General features: G+C 39.8%; 1 long non-coding RNA gene across 2 annotated transcripts; it reads right to left on the minus strand.

Moving 5' to 3' along the window:
- Positions 1-11,023: 11,023 nt before the first annotated feature.
- Positions 11,024-13,137, minus strand: LOC139197047 (uncharacterized). 2 transcript variants are annotated; one of them, XR_011582027.1, is made up of 5 exons: positions 13,068-13,137; positions 12,802-12,985; positions 12,546-12,666; positions 12,056-12,122; positions 11,024-11,252 (listed from the first exon to the last, which is right to left on the minus strand). It is a non-coding gene; the product is annotated as an uncharacterized lncRNA (long non-coding RNA). The 2 variants fall into 2 exon arrangements; XR_011582026.1 differs by having other exon boundaries at positions 12,802-13,119.
- Positions 13,138-17,652: the final 4,515 nt, after the last annotated feature.

Consider the following 17,652-nt stretch of genomic DNA (forward strand, 5'->3'; position numbering starts at 1 on the left):
CATGACAAATATGGCAAAGTAAAAACCAGACAGAGTAGAGTTTAAGAACGCAAATCTGGTTTTGGAGATAGTTGATCTTGTTGACTTTCCACAGCTTTGATCTTGAACTGGATTGGAATTGTACGGCGAAGCTTTTCTCTTTGGCGATGTTGCAATTCCTTATTTGTTCTCCAAGCAGATGTGGCAGCTTCTCTAGTTCTTCATCTCAAACTCCTTCCGCTGGGATGATTGTGCAAGCTGCATTCTTCTCTACTTGTTTCTTCTGCACGACGGGCAGGCACGAGGGAGAGGTGTTGGTCTGTTTCTTTCTTCAATCTTTCCAAGTGCCCACCTCTTGCTTTCTTTCTCCTTGTCCCTAGTTGAGGATGAATCAGCACGTTGTCTCCACATGCTTCGAGGTATCATCTTCACTTCCCTTATACGTGAGAGACGAAGCGGAAGCATAAGATGATGAGTACTCGAGAGCAGGTGCTGGCTGGAGAAAGGACAGGGAGAAAGCATGATATGAGATACTCGTGCTCTCAACCTTTATGATATGAAATACTCGTGCTCTGGATGCGTTGTTTGCAGGGGTATCCCAGGGGATGAAAAATACAGAGTGACTTGAGAGGGTTTGTTGGAAAGCCATTTCAGAGAGGATGAAGGGTTAAGTGAGGCTGAAAGTTGGGTGAGACTGCTTCACTTTGAAGTTCAACATTTATAGAATTTTTTTAATGGCTGGGAAGGCATTGTTCCATTACTCGTGTCGGCAAGCCTGGGATAATTTAACAGTAGTTTCCACGTGCATTCCGCTTCTCCAAAAAATTTCGACAGATTGCGCGTGATTTACGCAACGCAGATGTGCAAATTGACAGATGCTGACACGTCTCGATAAAGAAGAGGTCTCTTTAATATCTGGAATTTACGCTTCGAGTTCTGAGCTTCGTTAAGGGCAGAGATTGCATGTGACAAGTGCTGACGAGGCTGAGAGAGACAGATGGTTGGAATCGGTGCTTCGACAGACTGCCCGTGATTTTCGCAAAGCTGAGTTGCGTGTGATGGGTGCTGACGAGGCTGAGACAATTGACACTCTTCGGTATCTGGAATTGGTGGTTGGTGAGCAAGCCCAACTTTTGAGAAAGCTGGCGCCTCTTCGATCTCCGAATGGCTTCTTCGATTTCTAAGCTCACCTCTTCGATCTCTGAAATCCCATTGCGTGCTGATTTTTATAGAGGTATGCAGGACGTTCAAAGCACTTTTGAATTTCTGCTTGTAAAAACTCCCGTTTTGCACTTCTACGATCTTGACTTGTCCGATCTCCTCTTTCTTTAACACCTCTGAAAAATGTCTGGCCCTTCCGACCGTCGTTTTGACTTGAACCTTAGTGAAGGAGCAGCCCCTCCTTCTCCAGACAACATATGGCGCCCGTCCCTCATATCCCCTACTGGTCCTCTCACCGTTGGGGATTCGGTGATGAAAAATGATATGACCGCTACGGTGGTGGCCCGGAACCTTGTCACCCCTAGAGATAACAGACTGCTCACTAGACGGTCTGATGAATTGGCGGTTAAGGAGTCTCTGGCTCTTAGCGTGCAGTGTGCGGGTTCTGTGTCCAACATGGCCCAACGCCTATTTGCTCGAACCCGTCACGTTGAATCGTTGGTGGCTGAAATACAGAGTCTCAAAGAGGAGATTAGAGGACTCAAGCATGAAAATAAACAATTGCACAAGCTTGCACATAATTATGCCACAAACATGAAGAGGAAAATTGACCAACTGCAGGAAACTGATGGTCAGATTTTACTTGATCACCGGAGGTTTGTGGGTTTGTTCCAACCGCATCTGCCTTCGTCTTCTGGGGCGGCACCGCGTAGTGAAGCTCCAACTGATCAACCTCCGATACTTCCTCCTTCCGTGGCCCCACCGACTGTTGAGACTCCGCCGACTACTGCAACTCCGCCGACTACTGCGACCTCTCCCAAGCAGCCTTTGTGAAGGCTTTCTCTTGTATTATGCTATGTTTCTTTACTTCCCAGTTTGCTGTTCATTTCCACGAAGTTTAATGTTAAAATCCTTTGCATATTTGTTAATGTTTCAAAATAGAAAGTCACAACCAAAAATAATTAAACAAGTAATAAAATCGACAATCAAGCAGAATAAATGGGTTGCCTCCCTTAAAGCGCTTGCTTTAACGTCTTCCAGCCGGACGATACCTCTCGTCACATTCCCCTAGGTTCCATGGAAGTGATCTTCGAATGGAAGGTGATACTTGAAGTGATCCGGCAATGGTGTAAATTCTAGTGTGGGTGCCTGAATCATCAAAATCAGCAAGTTAGTGGAAAACGTATGTAAAATTGGAGAATATGACTTACTTGCTTTGTCCGACAAGAACTCAATGACAAACACCACATTTTTGAAAGTTTCAGGGACATTGGACTTGGCTAGATTGAATGTGATGGTTGGGACTTGTCCCATGTCATAAAATTCAACTTCTTTAGGAATGGTTGTCTCAAGCACATCCTCTTCGATGCATTCTACATCTTCTCCAGCCACTACTTTCTCTTGAATCATTCTTCTTGGTGTACAAGGTCCTTTGAACATTTCAACACAATCTGGAACTTGATTTGTTGCACCAAGAATTGGAATATCATTTTGCACCTTTGGGAAGGCTTCCACGATGTCTTTTTCACTCTCTTTTTTCTTGGGAATAAAAAACCTACGAGGAAAATGGACGTTCGGAGGAATAACATTAGAATGAAATGAAATTGGGACGTCCTTACTTGTGGTGGGTGGTTTAGAGGGCTTAAGGGGATGCGGCAAGGGTTGTTCTACCCTTTCCGTGTGTATGTCTTCTTCCTCCTCCTCAATCAGCAGCTCCTCATCCACTTCTAGGCTATGTTTGGATGTTTTTAGGTTAGCTCCAACCTCCATAGCACTTCTCAAAGTGATAGCATCATGGATTTCAAAATCTTCCTTCAAATTTTCAATAGTTGAGTTGGGGAGTTCACTCTGCTCTTGAATTTGTGCCATGAACTCCATAATCTGCCCAGGTTGCTTCTCCAATTCACTCGCCTTCTTGGCTTGATTTTGTATCTCTTTGTTTTGATTTTCTACTTTCTGGTTCAAAGAGGTGAGTAACTTATTAAACATATCATCATCCAAAGACGTACCTGAATTGAATTGGGCAGATTGTTGTGGTGACTGTGACGGTTGATATGGCCAGTGATAGAACTCCTCCGATGGTGGCAGATATTCTTCTTGTTGTGAGCCCTGCACCATAGAGTTTAATTCATTAAGAATTTGATTGTAATCTATTGACGAGTCTGAGTTTGATTGGGCATATTGTATATGAGGTTGTGGTGGCTGCATAGGTCCTGAATAGAACTCCTCATATGGCTGCCAATATCCTTCATGTTGGAATTGTTGAGGTTCTCTGCACATGTAATTCGAATAATCTCTCCAATCCGAATTATAAGCGTTGGAAAACGTGTCCCATGATTGGCTATGGCCTTGATAACCCCAAGCATCTTCATTTGCAGCGAATTGAGAACATTGATGAGTTGGATATCCTTGCCCATAGGACACACCACATGTAGGGACACTTTGCATTGTGGTACTTTCGGCAATCTGTGACAACTGAGAAGTAAGATTCGCCAATTGAACTTGAATGCTAGCAAAATCCATCTCTTACTTCTCTAGTATCTGAAAACAAACAAAGAGAACTAAATCAAATATCAAAAGTAACACAAAACAAAGAAAACAAAATTAAGTCAGAAACTAAAACAAAAACAAACTAAACAAAAAGAAAAGAACCAAGGGATTAGCAAAGTTGCTAATCCCCGGCAAGGGCGCCAAAATTTGATGCGTAAAATATATAAGCACACAAATTAAACCCTCTTTTTATCAATTGTAGTAAAGTATGTAAGTAGAGATCGTTCTAGGCCGGGGATTAGGAGGGATTGCTAAATCACTTGGAAACTGACTTGAAAACGTAAAAACAAAGTTTAAAACACTAACTAGACTCAAAGAATGCAAAACTATACTTTAAAACACTAAAACAAACCAAAAGACTCAAAACAGCCCCTAAGCACTCAAAACTACCTTAAAAACACAATCTGGGCAATTTTGGGACTCTCACACAAACTTGGACAAATTTTGGTTTTCTAATGAACTAAAACACTTAAAAAACATAATCTAAGACAAGTTCTAATTAATATGACTCAAAGAAATAAGATGGGGTTGATTTTCGATGAAAATAATTAAATTAAGACAAGAACAAAGTAAACAAATTCTTAGACAAATTTGGGTGAATCAAAACACTCTAACACACAACCAAAACAGAAATTAAACACTTTGAAACAATAAAGTAAAATGGGGATTTTGGTTTTAATGAATTTGAAAACAAAACAAACTTTGTAAAACAAAACAGATTGTAAGTGAATTTGAATGAAACTTATGGATGGAAGATTAGCTAGGAGGTTCTTCTCCACATATGTCACACTTGCATACAAAACGATTTCCAGTTGCTTTTCGATAAGCTATGAATACTCAACGCCCCAAATTAACCGTGAATTGCACTAATTAACCCTCAGTTTTTTCCACAAGTTATTAGGTTGGATGATTGCATACGACAACCCAAAACATTCCCTACAAGTTCCCTACATGAATTGCATAATAGAGATACAAGCAAGAATCATTAAGTTCTATGAAAAACATAAGCATTGACGAGGCACTCGTTACTATGATTTGCATGAAACTTATGCCAAGAGTTTACTTAACGTGATTGTGACTAGCAACCTTCACTACTTGTGAATATAAGTTTATAATGATTAGGTGAAACTCCCTTATATTCTAGCGTCAAATTCATGCATGAAAATTAAGCGTGCACTCTTAACCAACATACACAAATTAGTTTTTATATGAACGGATAAGTAAATTGAATTCACAACTTATGAGTCACAACTGGATGTAATCAAATCATATTGCAAGTATGAACATAGTTTCGAATCACCCCCTAACTAAGAAGGGTTTAGTTCCTCATACTCACAAAGCAAAGATACATAAAATTAGACATTAAAATCAAAGGAAAGAAAACACCTAAAATGCTCCAACTTGGTAGCAAGTGCATCCAAGATTCCTCATTTCCCTTGCTTGCGGCAGATTGGGTTATGGACAGATTTTGGGTAGTTTTATGATGTAGAATGGATGGGGAATGGTATGGAAGGGTTTAGGGTGAGTGTGGAGGAGTGTTTGATGGTTGGAGGGTGGTGGAGAACTAGGCAAAGAGGGTGGAAGAAGGTGGAGTGGCTGTTATGTTTTCTAGGCACTAGAATGGTGTTTTTGGGGTGTTTTGCTTCCTAGGGTGTGTATGGATGAATTTTTGTGAGAAAATGATGAATATGGGGGATTGTCCTTTGGCCAAGGGGTGTAAACATGTATTTATAGGCCCCAAAAACCTTAGAAAATCAGGTTAGGTTAAGGATGAAATGCATGGCAATTTGTGTGTGTGGTGTGCAATGGTCCAAGGGTGAAAATGAAGTAATGATGCAAAGTGTGAAGGGTAAAATGGAGTGGTGTTGTAGCTAGGGAGCATGAATGATTGTGTACATTGCATAGAGATGGTAAGGGAGGTGAAATGTGTCAACAAATGGGTCAAAGGTGCAACAACATGTGTTGCACATGGCATTGGATTCCAAATGTGAATGATGGAGCATCAATTGGTGCATGTAATGGATGTAAATGTTGTCTAAAATCTAATGAGTGAAGGGAACAAGAGGTATCAAGCAATTGAGTGTAATAATTAAATGAATTGAAGCATGAAATTAGAAATTATGTAGGGGACAAGAGTGATCAAGCATGGCAAAGAATCCAAAGGGAATTCTATGTGGTTTGCATGGCAAGGAATGCAAGTTGGGGTGACAGATTTTTGGGCTGTTTTCTTCATCTTTTGGACCATAATTCTTCATATTCTTGGCCTCTTTAGTTCTCAAATTCGTCCATCCACTTTGGCCAATGCATTTGACATGCATTCCAAGCTCCATTTTGCTCCAAAATGCTCCAAAATGTATCTTCTTGCCTACTTTGTCCATAAAATCTGAAAACACACGAAAATGACTTTAAACATTAAAATAACTAAGGAAACACGACATAAATGCACAAGAACAAGCCAACTAAGTCGCATAAATATGCTCCTATCAATTGTGTTGAGAAATTTTATTTATATTATGTTGTTAAATTTGTATGTGACGTACAAATATGTGTTGTGATGGATGAAGTTAATTGAAATTAACTTTGTACTTGTTTCTTATTTTTAGTAAAACTTAGTTTCCCGTTCGAGGATTAGTTGGATTTCACGCATGGATGTGAAAGCATGACTGCGGTCCAATTAATTCTTGAATTGTCCCATTATTTGGACAGTTTGGGAATGCACAGTTATGACGCGTAGTTTATGGTTGAAGAATTAGGTTTCGATTGTGGAGATTTCAGTGTCATCTCTATACGTTCTTCGGGTCGTACACCTAAAGAACTGTATTGAGTTGCTGCCAAAAATCATCCATGTCGAAATCTAATCTGATGTAGCCGGAAATTACGTGACATGACTGCATTCCCGAATGGGATAGGGCCCTTACCGGAGGCATAAGGCGACATTATCATTTTGTATGAAGTTGTTGTGATTTTTGTTCCAGGAATTATGGATATGATGTGGATACAGAACATGAATAGATGCGCGGACGAATACTTGCATGGAATTGAGGTTTTTATTGATTTTGCATGTACACACAACCTGGGTGCAACTAGAATCCGGTGTCCTTGTAGGAGGTGTAACAACACGTTAAGAAAGACAATTGAAAATGTTTGATTTCATTTAGTAAGGAATGGAATGGAATGATTGAGACGTATAATACTTGGAACCATCATGAGGAACAATTAGACAATGCTTCGTCTTCAAATGCCACAAAAGTGACAATGTTAAACGTATTGTGGATCCTAATGAACAAGTCATGGACATTATATATGATGTTCCTACACCAATGGACAATGTAGAGTTCAAATAATATGAAAAACTATTAAAAAATGCCAACCAAGAGTTATACCCGGGGTGCGAGAGCTTTTCCGTTCTCACAACCATTGTGCATGGAAAAAGTAAAGTATCGTATGTCAAACTAGTGTTTCGATTACTTTTTGGGGGTTTTCAAGAGAATGCTTCCGAAGGACAATTGTTTGCCGAAAGACCATAGACATGCGCAAAAGGTGTTGAATGGCTTGGATTGGGTTATGAAAAAATTCACGCTTGCAAAAACAATTGTATTTTATTCTACAAAAAGAATAAAGCATTGGATAAATGCTGTGTATGCAATGAGTCGAGGTTCAAAATGACATCTCATAATAGAACAACTAAGATCCCACAAAACGTCATGCGTTATCTACCCCTGAAACCTAGGTTGCAGCGATTGTATATGTCAACGCATATTGCCACAGACATGAGATGACATATGGAAAAATGGGCTAATAACAATGTCCTGAGGCATCGTGCAGATGGAGAGGCATTGAAAGAGTTCGATCGAACGTTACCTGATTTTGCTGCTGATTCTCGTAACGTTAGATTGGGACTTGCCACTGACGGATTTAATCCATTTGGGGTTTTAAACCAACACCACAGTACTTGGCCGATTTTCGTAATTCCGTATAATTTACTGCTATGGAAATATTAAAAAAAGAATACATGATGATAACTTTATTGATAACTAAGGATCCTAGTAGGTCAATCGATGTATACTTACGGTCGTTGGTGGATAAGCTAAAAGATTTATGGACACACGGTGTGCGTACATACGACAAATGTATTGGCAATATGTTCACTTTGCGAGCTGTAGTGATGTGGACTATGAAGGATTTGCCCGCATATGCAATGGTTTCCGGGTGGAGCACTAGAGGTTATATGGCATGCCCTGTATGTAAGGAAGACGTAACATCTAGTTGGCACGCCGAAAAAGTTTGTTACCTTGGTCATTGGAGATGGTTGCCTTGGGATCACGAGTGGCGAGAGAAGGATAAAGAGTTTGACGGGGAGAAAGAGCATCGCCTCAGACCTAAAGAATGGTCCAGTGATCAGATTTTGGAACAACTTAACCGTTTGGATTTTGCTCTTTTCGGGACCAATGTCAGTAGGATAAGACCATCTATACATATGAACTGGACGCACAAGTCTATGTTTTTTAAGCTTCCGTATTGGTCCAAACTAAAATTGAGACACAACCTCGATGTTATGCATGTTGAGAAAAATGTATTTGACACATTGGTCAACATAATTGTCACATCCCGGCCCGGGTCCTGGGCCCGTTCCACCACCGTAGCACGATATTGTCCGTTTTAGGCTTACCATTCCCTCGCAGTTTTGTTTTTGGGAACTCACGAGTAACTTCCCAGTGGGTCACCCATCTTGGGAATGCTCTGGCCTTTTTCTCGCTTAACTTCAGAGTTCCTACGGAACCCGAAACCAGTGAGCTCTCAAAAGACCTCGTGCTAAGTAGGGATGGGAATATACATTTAAGGATCACTCTCCTGGGCGATGTGGGATGTTACAATCCACCCCCCTTAAGGGCCTGACGTCATCGCTGGCACACTACGGCCAGGGTTAGGCTCTGATACCATTTGTCACATCCAGGCCCGGGTCCCGAGCCCGTTCCACCACCGTAGCACGATATTGTCCGCTTTGGGCTTACATTCCCTCACGATTTTGTTTTTGGGAACTCACGAGTAACTTCCCAGTGGGTCACCCATCATGGGAATGCTCTGGCCTCCTTCTCGCTTAACTTCAGAGTTCCTACGGAACCCGAAGCTAGTGAGCTCCCAAAAGGCCTCGTGCTAGGTAGGGATGTGAATATACATTTAAGGATCACTCTCCTGGGCGATGTGGGATGTTACATAATTCTAGATATTAAGGGCAAGACAAAGGACACGATCAAAGCTCATCTTGATTTGAAATGAATGGGAATACGGCGAGGTTTATGGATGAATAGGGACAATGATAAAGCCATAAGGGATCTTACGTTTTTTTCAATGAAACCGAATGATAGGAAATAATTTTTAAAGTTTTTATCATTTGTAAAGTTTCCCGATGGGTATGCTTCAAATATCGAGCGTTGCGTGAACGTTGATGGGGGTAAATTAGCTAGCTTAAAGAGTCATGACTGCCATGTGGTTCTGCAACACCTACTTCCTGTGGGTATTCGACATCTCTTGCCAGCCGATGTGGTGAAACTAATCATGTTGTTGTCCATTTTTTTTTTAGCAATTGACGTCAAGAATGTTGCCAAAAATAGACGTTAATTAGTTGCGCCATGACATTGTGCAAGTTCTATGCAAGTTTGAGATGATATGTCCTCCAACTTTCTTCACAAGTATGATACACGTGATGGTTCACATACCTGGTGAGGCATTGCTTGCTGGACCAATCAACTTTCAATGGATGTATCCAATATAAAGGTATATATTCCTCATCCTTTTTATTAATCAATATTAAATATATTACTATTAGTAATATGTGTATCGTATTGTTTTCTTTTGGCAGGCTTCTCGGAGACTTGAAGAAAAGTGTACAAAACAAAGCGAAGCCCAAATGATCCATTATACAAGCTTGGGTGGCATATGAGGTGCTTACATTTTGTGGAATGTATTTAAAGGATGTCGAGACAACTTTCAATTGTCCTCCTCACAATAATGATAGGGGTGTGAGAACAGAGAAACTTTCAGTTTTTGGCCAAATCGCTAGACCATTCGGAGATCCGATTTATGGCGAGTCGTTTTTCAAGAAGGACATGGAGGTAGCTTATTGGTTTGTACTCAACAATTGTGATGAGACATTGTCATACCTAGACGAGCATGAAAATATGATGAAGCAGGCACATCATTCACATTTGTATGCCAAGAAACACCGTGAATTGTTTATGCAGTGGCTTCTTGAATATGTAAGTTTGAAGTATTTTGTATTGGACATATATATTGTACCAATTAAGTTGCTCGAACTAACAAATTTAAATGTTTGTCTAATATTATCAGGTGAATCAACTAAAAACATCAAATTCCCCTGCCTACAGTGAAGAGTTATTTAACTTGGCGTTCGGACCGATTCGTGTTGAATTGTACTTAGGTTGCCATGTCAATGACGTCAAGTTCTTAGCGAGTGCATGAAATGATAAGTTGTGTACACAAAACAATGGTGTTCATGTCCCCGGGGGAGGCGAAAGTACAAACATTGAATTATATGGCAAACTAACAAGTGTTATGCAATTGCTTTACAAAGACTAGTGCCAAGTGATCCTATTTAAGTGTCGATGGTTTGATACAAAACCAAATAGGCATAGAAGTGTGAAAATAGATCATGGATTACTATCAGTGAACACTACCAAAACTTGGTACGATGACGACCTTTACATCTTAGCAACCATGGCAAAACAAATTGTGTATCTAGATGACCCTAAAGTCGGGAGGGGTTGGAAAGTTGTTTAGAAGATGTATCATAGGAATGTGCATGCTATACCAGAATAAGATCGTACTAATGACGACATTGACAATGTTGCTGACCAACGTCTTGAATTTTCGATGGAAAGTGGTGCGGAAACACTCTGAGATAGTAATCTTATCTAAGAACCATTTCATATAGAATGAGTATCTTCAATCGAAATACTGATTCAGTCGATCACAATTGACCTCGGTAATATTCCACGATACAGAGGTCCAGTATGCACAAACGACGATGGTGACATACATATTGATGATGAGGAATGGGACATTGAAAATGATGATAGCGACAAAAGTGAGAGTTATTATAGTTCGGATGAAGATTAAGGCAATTTGTTCATAACTTTTTTTGTAAAACGCATGAAATGGTTAATGCATTATATAGAGTGATGGAAAAAATGGAATGAATGATTCCCATTTTATAAGTGAATTACTTTGTACATAAATTTTGACACACCCTGATCCGGAGGATCCAGGTGTGCTGGCCGTCACGTGGGCGTGACGTAACCATAAGCACGACACGGAAGCGTAATAACAACATATAACAACAGAAATTCAACCCAAACTCAACATAACCACATACGGACATAACCGGACGAGTTACAAGTAAACACATAAGTTCAGAGCATAGGTTAACTGCAGTCAAGTAGGACTAAAATAAGAATACATCACCCTCAGGTGAGTCCTACATGTCCCAAATCTGTCAGAAAGCCGGAAAGGACCTCGTGAGCCAACCACCGCTAAACTAGAACCTGGAGGGGCGCAAAACAAAATGAGTGGGTCAGTAAAACAAATTAGTTTTCCAAAACATTTCATTAAAACAGTTATATCCCCTCGCCGTAAAAACCTGTATACTTTCCCAGAAATATATAACCATATAAAATCTCAACATTTAAATCTCAAATCTTTAACATTTTCAAGAAAACATGCCATGACATAAATAAAAATATAAATCAGGTGAATAAGGAATCAATCGGAGACCCTGCAGTTGGTCCTATACGATTAATTCAATAGCTCAAATCCCACTAAGCCGGAGTCACCACAGTGACCTATACGGCCCTACTCTGCACATCACTCGGAACTACGTAAGGTAGTCTATACGATGAAAGGTGTAAAAATACGCTCTAGTGCTTCTCTCATCATATCATCAGCGCGCATAACTAAGGTCACCCACTAGTCGGAATCACGCCTAGTGATCTGTACGACTAGCATGTCGGAACCCTCACATGGTCTGTACGACATCCACCTACTTGGATCCAAGACGAGCGTGCGGTGTGGTGAATAATATAAGCACTAACACCTAGGGTGCAGATTATGAGCTCAACTCATCTCAACAACAACAATTCAATGAATAAATGAACTCACCTGACTTACCTGTGCCTCCACAGCACCATGCAACATGTATGCATCATATTTCAATCATATAGTTCATAAACAAATTCATGATTTTCAAATAATTCTATGCATGGCATATTCAAAACATATTTTCATATAAACATTTTTCTGGGAAAAACAGTAGTATATAGGTAATACGAAAACAAAACTGCCCACTCACTGATAAGTCGACGGGTCGTAACCCCCGTGGCGTCCCTGGATGCGGTCGTCCTCGGGATACGTCTCACCTATATGCGAAACAACTATAAAAACATTAATTTTAAGCACATCACCAATAATTTGAAATAACTTCTCATACGATGCTCAATTTTGGTATATTAATATACCACATCGACCTACTCGACGTCACGAGCGTCGAGAAATTTTTAGAAAAATTTTTGGAAGCCCCACGCGCCCCCACGCGCCACACGTGGCACGGGTCCACGCGCTGGCCACGCGCAGCACGTGCAGCGCACGTGTCGTCTTCTTCGCAGGTCTCGCCGGACTGGTTCTCCGGTGGCCGGACTCCGGCCGAACTCCGGCCGATTTTCAAACTCACTATTCTCCTTCGTTTTTCACCCATTTTCTTCGTATTTTATACCAAATTGAAGCCCTAAGAGTGTACAATCACGTTGGACTTGTTTTAGGGCCTAAAAACTACGAAATCTCACCTTGCAAAAACCAAAGATTCGGCCAAACTTGAAACCTACGATCCCGACGTCCAAAACTCTCCAACGAACGTCCCCGAGCTTCCTTAGAACCTCCTAAAGCTCACCACAAGCTTGAAATCTCCTGAAACACAACATTTTACGTTCGCATGAACAGTACCTCAAAAATGGAGGTTCGGGATCTATGTGAAATCGAAGGTTTCACTTCCTAAAACTAGCACCAATGAACTCAGGACGACGAAAGGATGAAGATGCATACCTTATTTGCCTCGATCCGTCGAGTTTTGAAGGGTTTTGGGTGAAGGCCGTACGTATAGGGTGAGGGGAAAGAGAGAGATCGTGAGGGAGAGGGACAGAGAGAGCTACGGGAGGGAGAGAAGACAGGGAGTGCGTGTGTGTGTGATTGTGTGGTCCAACACAATCCTCACCATCCATCCAATTCCCTAACCACAAAAATTTCCAAATTCCAAAATTAAAATCCCAAAACTTACAAAATTAATTCAATAATGTCGCACACACACGTACCCGAATGTCCGTCAAGGGTAGTTACGTCAATTCACGCCCCCGATATAGAAATCCCGGGACGGGCTGTGACAAATTTGTTTTATTTGTATTTTATAATAAATTGTAAACAAAATAAAAGAATTTAAAAAACCATTTTAAAACATAATTGTGAGCCGCATAACAATTTTTGGTCGTGCAAGCATTTTAATTTTACGGGGGAATATTAAAATTTCAAACATTTGTGAGACAAATACATATATTTCGTCGCTCAAAGTGTATTTGCGAGATAAAATATATGTATTGCTCGCGCAAGTGTCTGAAAATTCAATTAAGGTGCTTATTTTTCGTTGAAATTTTAAAAAACTTGCGCGATGATTTTTTAGCCTTGTGAGACAAACACTCTGTCGTGCAAGTTTCTATATTTTAACCCCGTGTCCCTCCTTCCTCCCCTCACTTCCCTCTTCTTCCTTTTTTCCCTGCTCGATGCCCTCTCTTTCCTTCCTCTGTATCTCCATCTGTATCTCCATCCCTCTCTCCGGCCATCGCGTCTTTGTTTCCAAGAGGTAATTTCCTCTTCAGTTTTTATTTTAAATTTTCTTTATTTACCATGTTAATTAGGTTTTTTTTTTTTTTGTTTTTCATATTGGGGGTTAAAATTAAGGCAGTCGAGTTAGATTTTGCGTTCGTTAATTGGGGGTTACATTTAAGTTCTTAAATTATAGTTTTTAGGGTTCTTAATTGGGGTTAGATTTAGGTCTAAAATTAGGGGAACGATTTTGGGCAATGAGGTTAGATGAAGTTTTCTTAAATTGGGGGTTAAATTTAGGGTGTTTCACTGGGGGTTAGGTTAGGGTTCTTAAATTAGGGGTTTTATAATTTCAAGTAATGGGTTAGAATTAGGGCCTTGTCTCGCTCTTGATTGAATTTTGCTTATTACCATGCAAAGTGATTTAGTGTGTTGAGAAATAATGGAACTAAATGAACTTTCTAGTATCTTTAGCTTTGTTCCTTGGTTTTCCGAATGGTGTTTTTGCTACTTTGCTATTCGATTTTGGAATTGGATGTTGGTTGAAGTTTTTGGTTGAAAAACTTGATGTTTGTTGCTAGATGTAGGTGGAATATGCGGAATGCAGAACCTGGAAAATGTTTACACTCTTTCCTTCTTAAAAAGTAACCTAAGTTAGACAATTGGTTTCCCACCCTATAATAATTAAATTAAATGTACTAGTAACTAAACAAACAACGTGCTGCTTGGCCCACTATTCTTAAACAAGAAATCATGAAGACAACAATTTAGCTTTGTTCCTCGGTTTTTCAATTAGGGTTTCTACTTCTTTGGTGTTTGATTTGGATATTTTTTGAAAATTGTTATGTTGGTTACTGGATGTAGTTGTTGGATTCTGCAGAATGCATAATCTGGAAAATTTGTAACTCCTTCCTTCTTGGAAAGGAACCAAAGTTAGAAAATTGGTTATGGATTTCTCAGACAAGTAGAGTATTTTTATGGTTAATATAAGTCAAACGAATGTACTAGTAACTAAACGACCAACGTGCTACTTATCTTTAGCTGTGGTCCTCAGTTTTCGAGTGGGGTTTTTGCTACTTTGGTGTTGGATTTTGGAATTGGACGTTGGTTAAAAAATTTGGTTTTCGAGTGGGCCTTGTCTCACTCTTGATTGAATTTTTCTTATTAATTGCGGTAACTTTTTTTTTCCCAATGTGAAGAATGTATGATTTTGTTAAAGAAATAGTGTTGTAGCTTAATTAGTTAGTCATACAATCGGACATAGATAGTTATAGAAATAGGGTCGTGGGGTTGTTTAAATTGAAGAACATAAATAGCTTAATTAGCCTACTAATGGTTCACTTTCGAAAGTCTTGACTCCTAAATAGATAGAAAGTGTTATTTGTTGCTACTCACTCTTTTATAAATATATTGCATTGTTAATTACTCCAGTTAGCAAGCTCTATTTATATCCAACAGTCATATGATTTCTATATGTAATGTGGATGTTTAAAAAGACTGAGAATCACTTTATATGGTCCCTTTTCTCATTACTACCTGTGAAATTATTACTACATGTGAAACTATTAAGTAATTATGGTGGAAACTGTTTGAAATTTTGTTGCTTAGTACACACACACACACACAGAGTACATTTTGTTGCTTAGTACACACACACACACACAGAGTACATACATCCAAAATAAACATACATCTGAGTACATGGAAAATTAGCATACATTAACACACACACACACACACACACACACACCCAAAATCAGCATATATACATGGACACACACACACACCCACACACATAGAGCACGTACATGTAGACGGACGCATACACTCATAGGCTATGATTTTGCCTCCAACTACTCCTTTATGCTAGTTTCTTCTTATAAGTTATAATTGATGGGTCTATATATCGTATATGAATTTATTACTTTGTGTATAGTATATCAGTTTTAACTTTTGTTTCTGCCAAACTTGAATTGGGTTTAGAATTAGGGTTTTTAATTTTTGTTTTAAATTTAAGTTGAAATTATTAGCATGTGTACGGTAAGTTAAATCTTTGTGTACGAAACAAATTGATTTCCAATTTTATAGATGTCACACCTCATTAGAATTCGGAGGGCGATGACTTCTACACCAGTCCGATGACTACACCTATTATTACTGCTATTGCTCTAGCGGAGATGGACCATAGGCCGGACAATCCGGTTGACCCAATTGGTCATCCAGTCGCATAGGCGTAGGCATCATCTACTTCTTCGGTGGCGCTTCCTATTAGCATCCAATGTAGTCACCGGCGCCCCCGCACTACGGACCAGATGTTGCCATCGAGATCCACAACTAATGCCTCAGGTACACAGCCATGTATACAATCCTAATTCACTCCCTCATTCCCATGTTGACTGAGTTTTGTTATTTTAGGTTCAATTTGTTAAGTTATGTCATGTAAGGATTAAAAAGTTGTCATCGCTTTGAACCTTTTATTAACTATTGTGATCATTATGTTGGATACGTATATTGTTAATGTTATTTTCAGGGTTTTGGGAAATGTTTTAATTATAGGGGAGGTTATGCCGAAATTTTAGTAGGAATTGTTATAAGTTTTGGGTTAATGATTTCTTTTTTTTTTTCATCTTTTTGCAGCGAAGAAAAAAACTCGAGGACCTTGTCGGCAATTGAAGACGGTGAAGGTCAACCGGGTGACCAACGGTCGTATCCCAATCGGATACGATGAGCGACATCGGGCAGCACCAACGGTGGAGCAGCATAGTGCATTGGCCCACGACATTGGGCATGTTGTGCGGACCTTTTGCCCTATGCGGTGGAAGTCTTAGAAGGCAATGCCGAAGGAGACGAAGAACACGGTGCACAATCAATTGTTCATAAGTAACGTTGCCTTTTTAATGCTTTTCATGTACAATTTATATATTTATATTTATTACCATCTTTTATTACTAATACTTTCAAAATATTTGTTACATTGCAGACAAACTACAATTTGGAGGACATGGACGAGGACATGTTCGCGTACCTCAATCGGCTCTTCTCCGAACGCTATAAGCAGTGGAAGAGTGACCTGCACCAATGTTTACAGCAGCTTGATGATCCACAGGTCGCTCTCGAGGAGGGTTGTCCAAAAGAGTTGGACGACCGACAAGATAGTTGGGTTTGGCTTTGTGGTCATTTTCAGGAGCCGGGCTATATGGTGTGTTTTTAATTATGACTTCTTTCATTTTACTTTTGTTAATTTACACTAATCTGTCTTAGTATTTTTTTAATTTTCTTTAAGTATTATAACTAATACACTTATTTTTTGTATAACAGAAGAAGGCGAAGGCGAACAAGATCAATCGGGAGAAGAAGACTATTCTCCACCATTCTGGTTAGAGGCCTTTCTCCTATAGGATAGAGGCGCGATGGAATGTATATATTACAACTTTCATTTCCAATTTTAAAATGTCGCTAATAATTTTTTTTTCGTACTAACATTTTCCTTATCTTTTTCGATTTTAGGAGGGTTTAAAATTTCCGGAGATCGACGTCTTTGCTGACGTTTATGTTCGGCCTAGGGATGAGTTGACCGAGTCCCTTCATGCAATTAATTTCTCATGCATTAAACATTTATACTAATTATTTCAAATTGTTTTCTATTAATAATCCATGTTTTTTTTTTCATAAGCAACTATGGTGGAGAAAAGTCAGTCGATGTTTTAGTAGTCTGCCTCCCAGCTTCCCTCGGACACGTTGATTGAGTCTGTGGATCCCCCTGAGGATGCAGGGTTTCACATCGTGACAGAGACGTTGGACCAAACTTTCGGTCCAAGGCCAGGGATATATTGTCAGGGGATGGGACATGCCAGGCGGTGGGAGAGTGGAGTCTTATCAGTTAAGGGGTCAGGTTACGGCTTTTACGCAGGAAGTCGTTGGCCTGAGGAGTGAGTTGGCATCATACAAGACTTAAATGTCAATGCTTGTACAAGCCCTCAGTTCCTCCGGAATACATCTCCTTGGTTTTTCTGCACCATCGCCCTCAGAGCCTTTCCACACCGAACAAGCATAGCAATCAGGCCCGTCGACCTTCAACCC

This window comes from Malus domestica, chromosome 06 (genome assembly GCF_042453785.1).
Source record: "Malus domestica chromosome 06, GDT2T_hap1".
Lineage (NCBI taxonomy): Eukaryota > Viridiplantae > Streptophyta > Magnoliopsida > Rosales > Rosaceae > Malus > Malus domestica.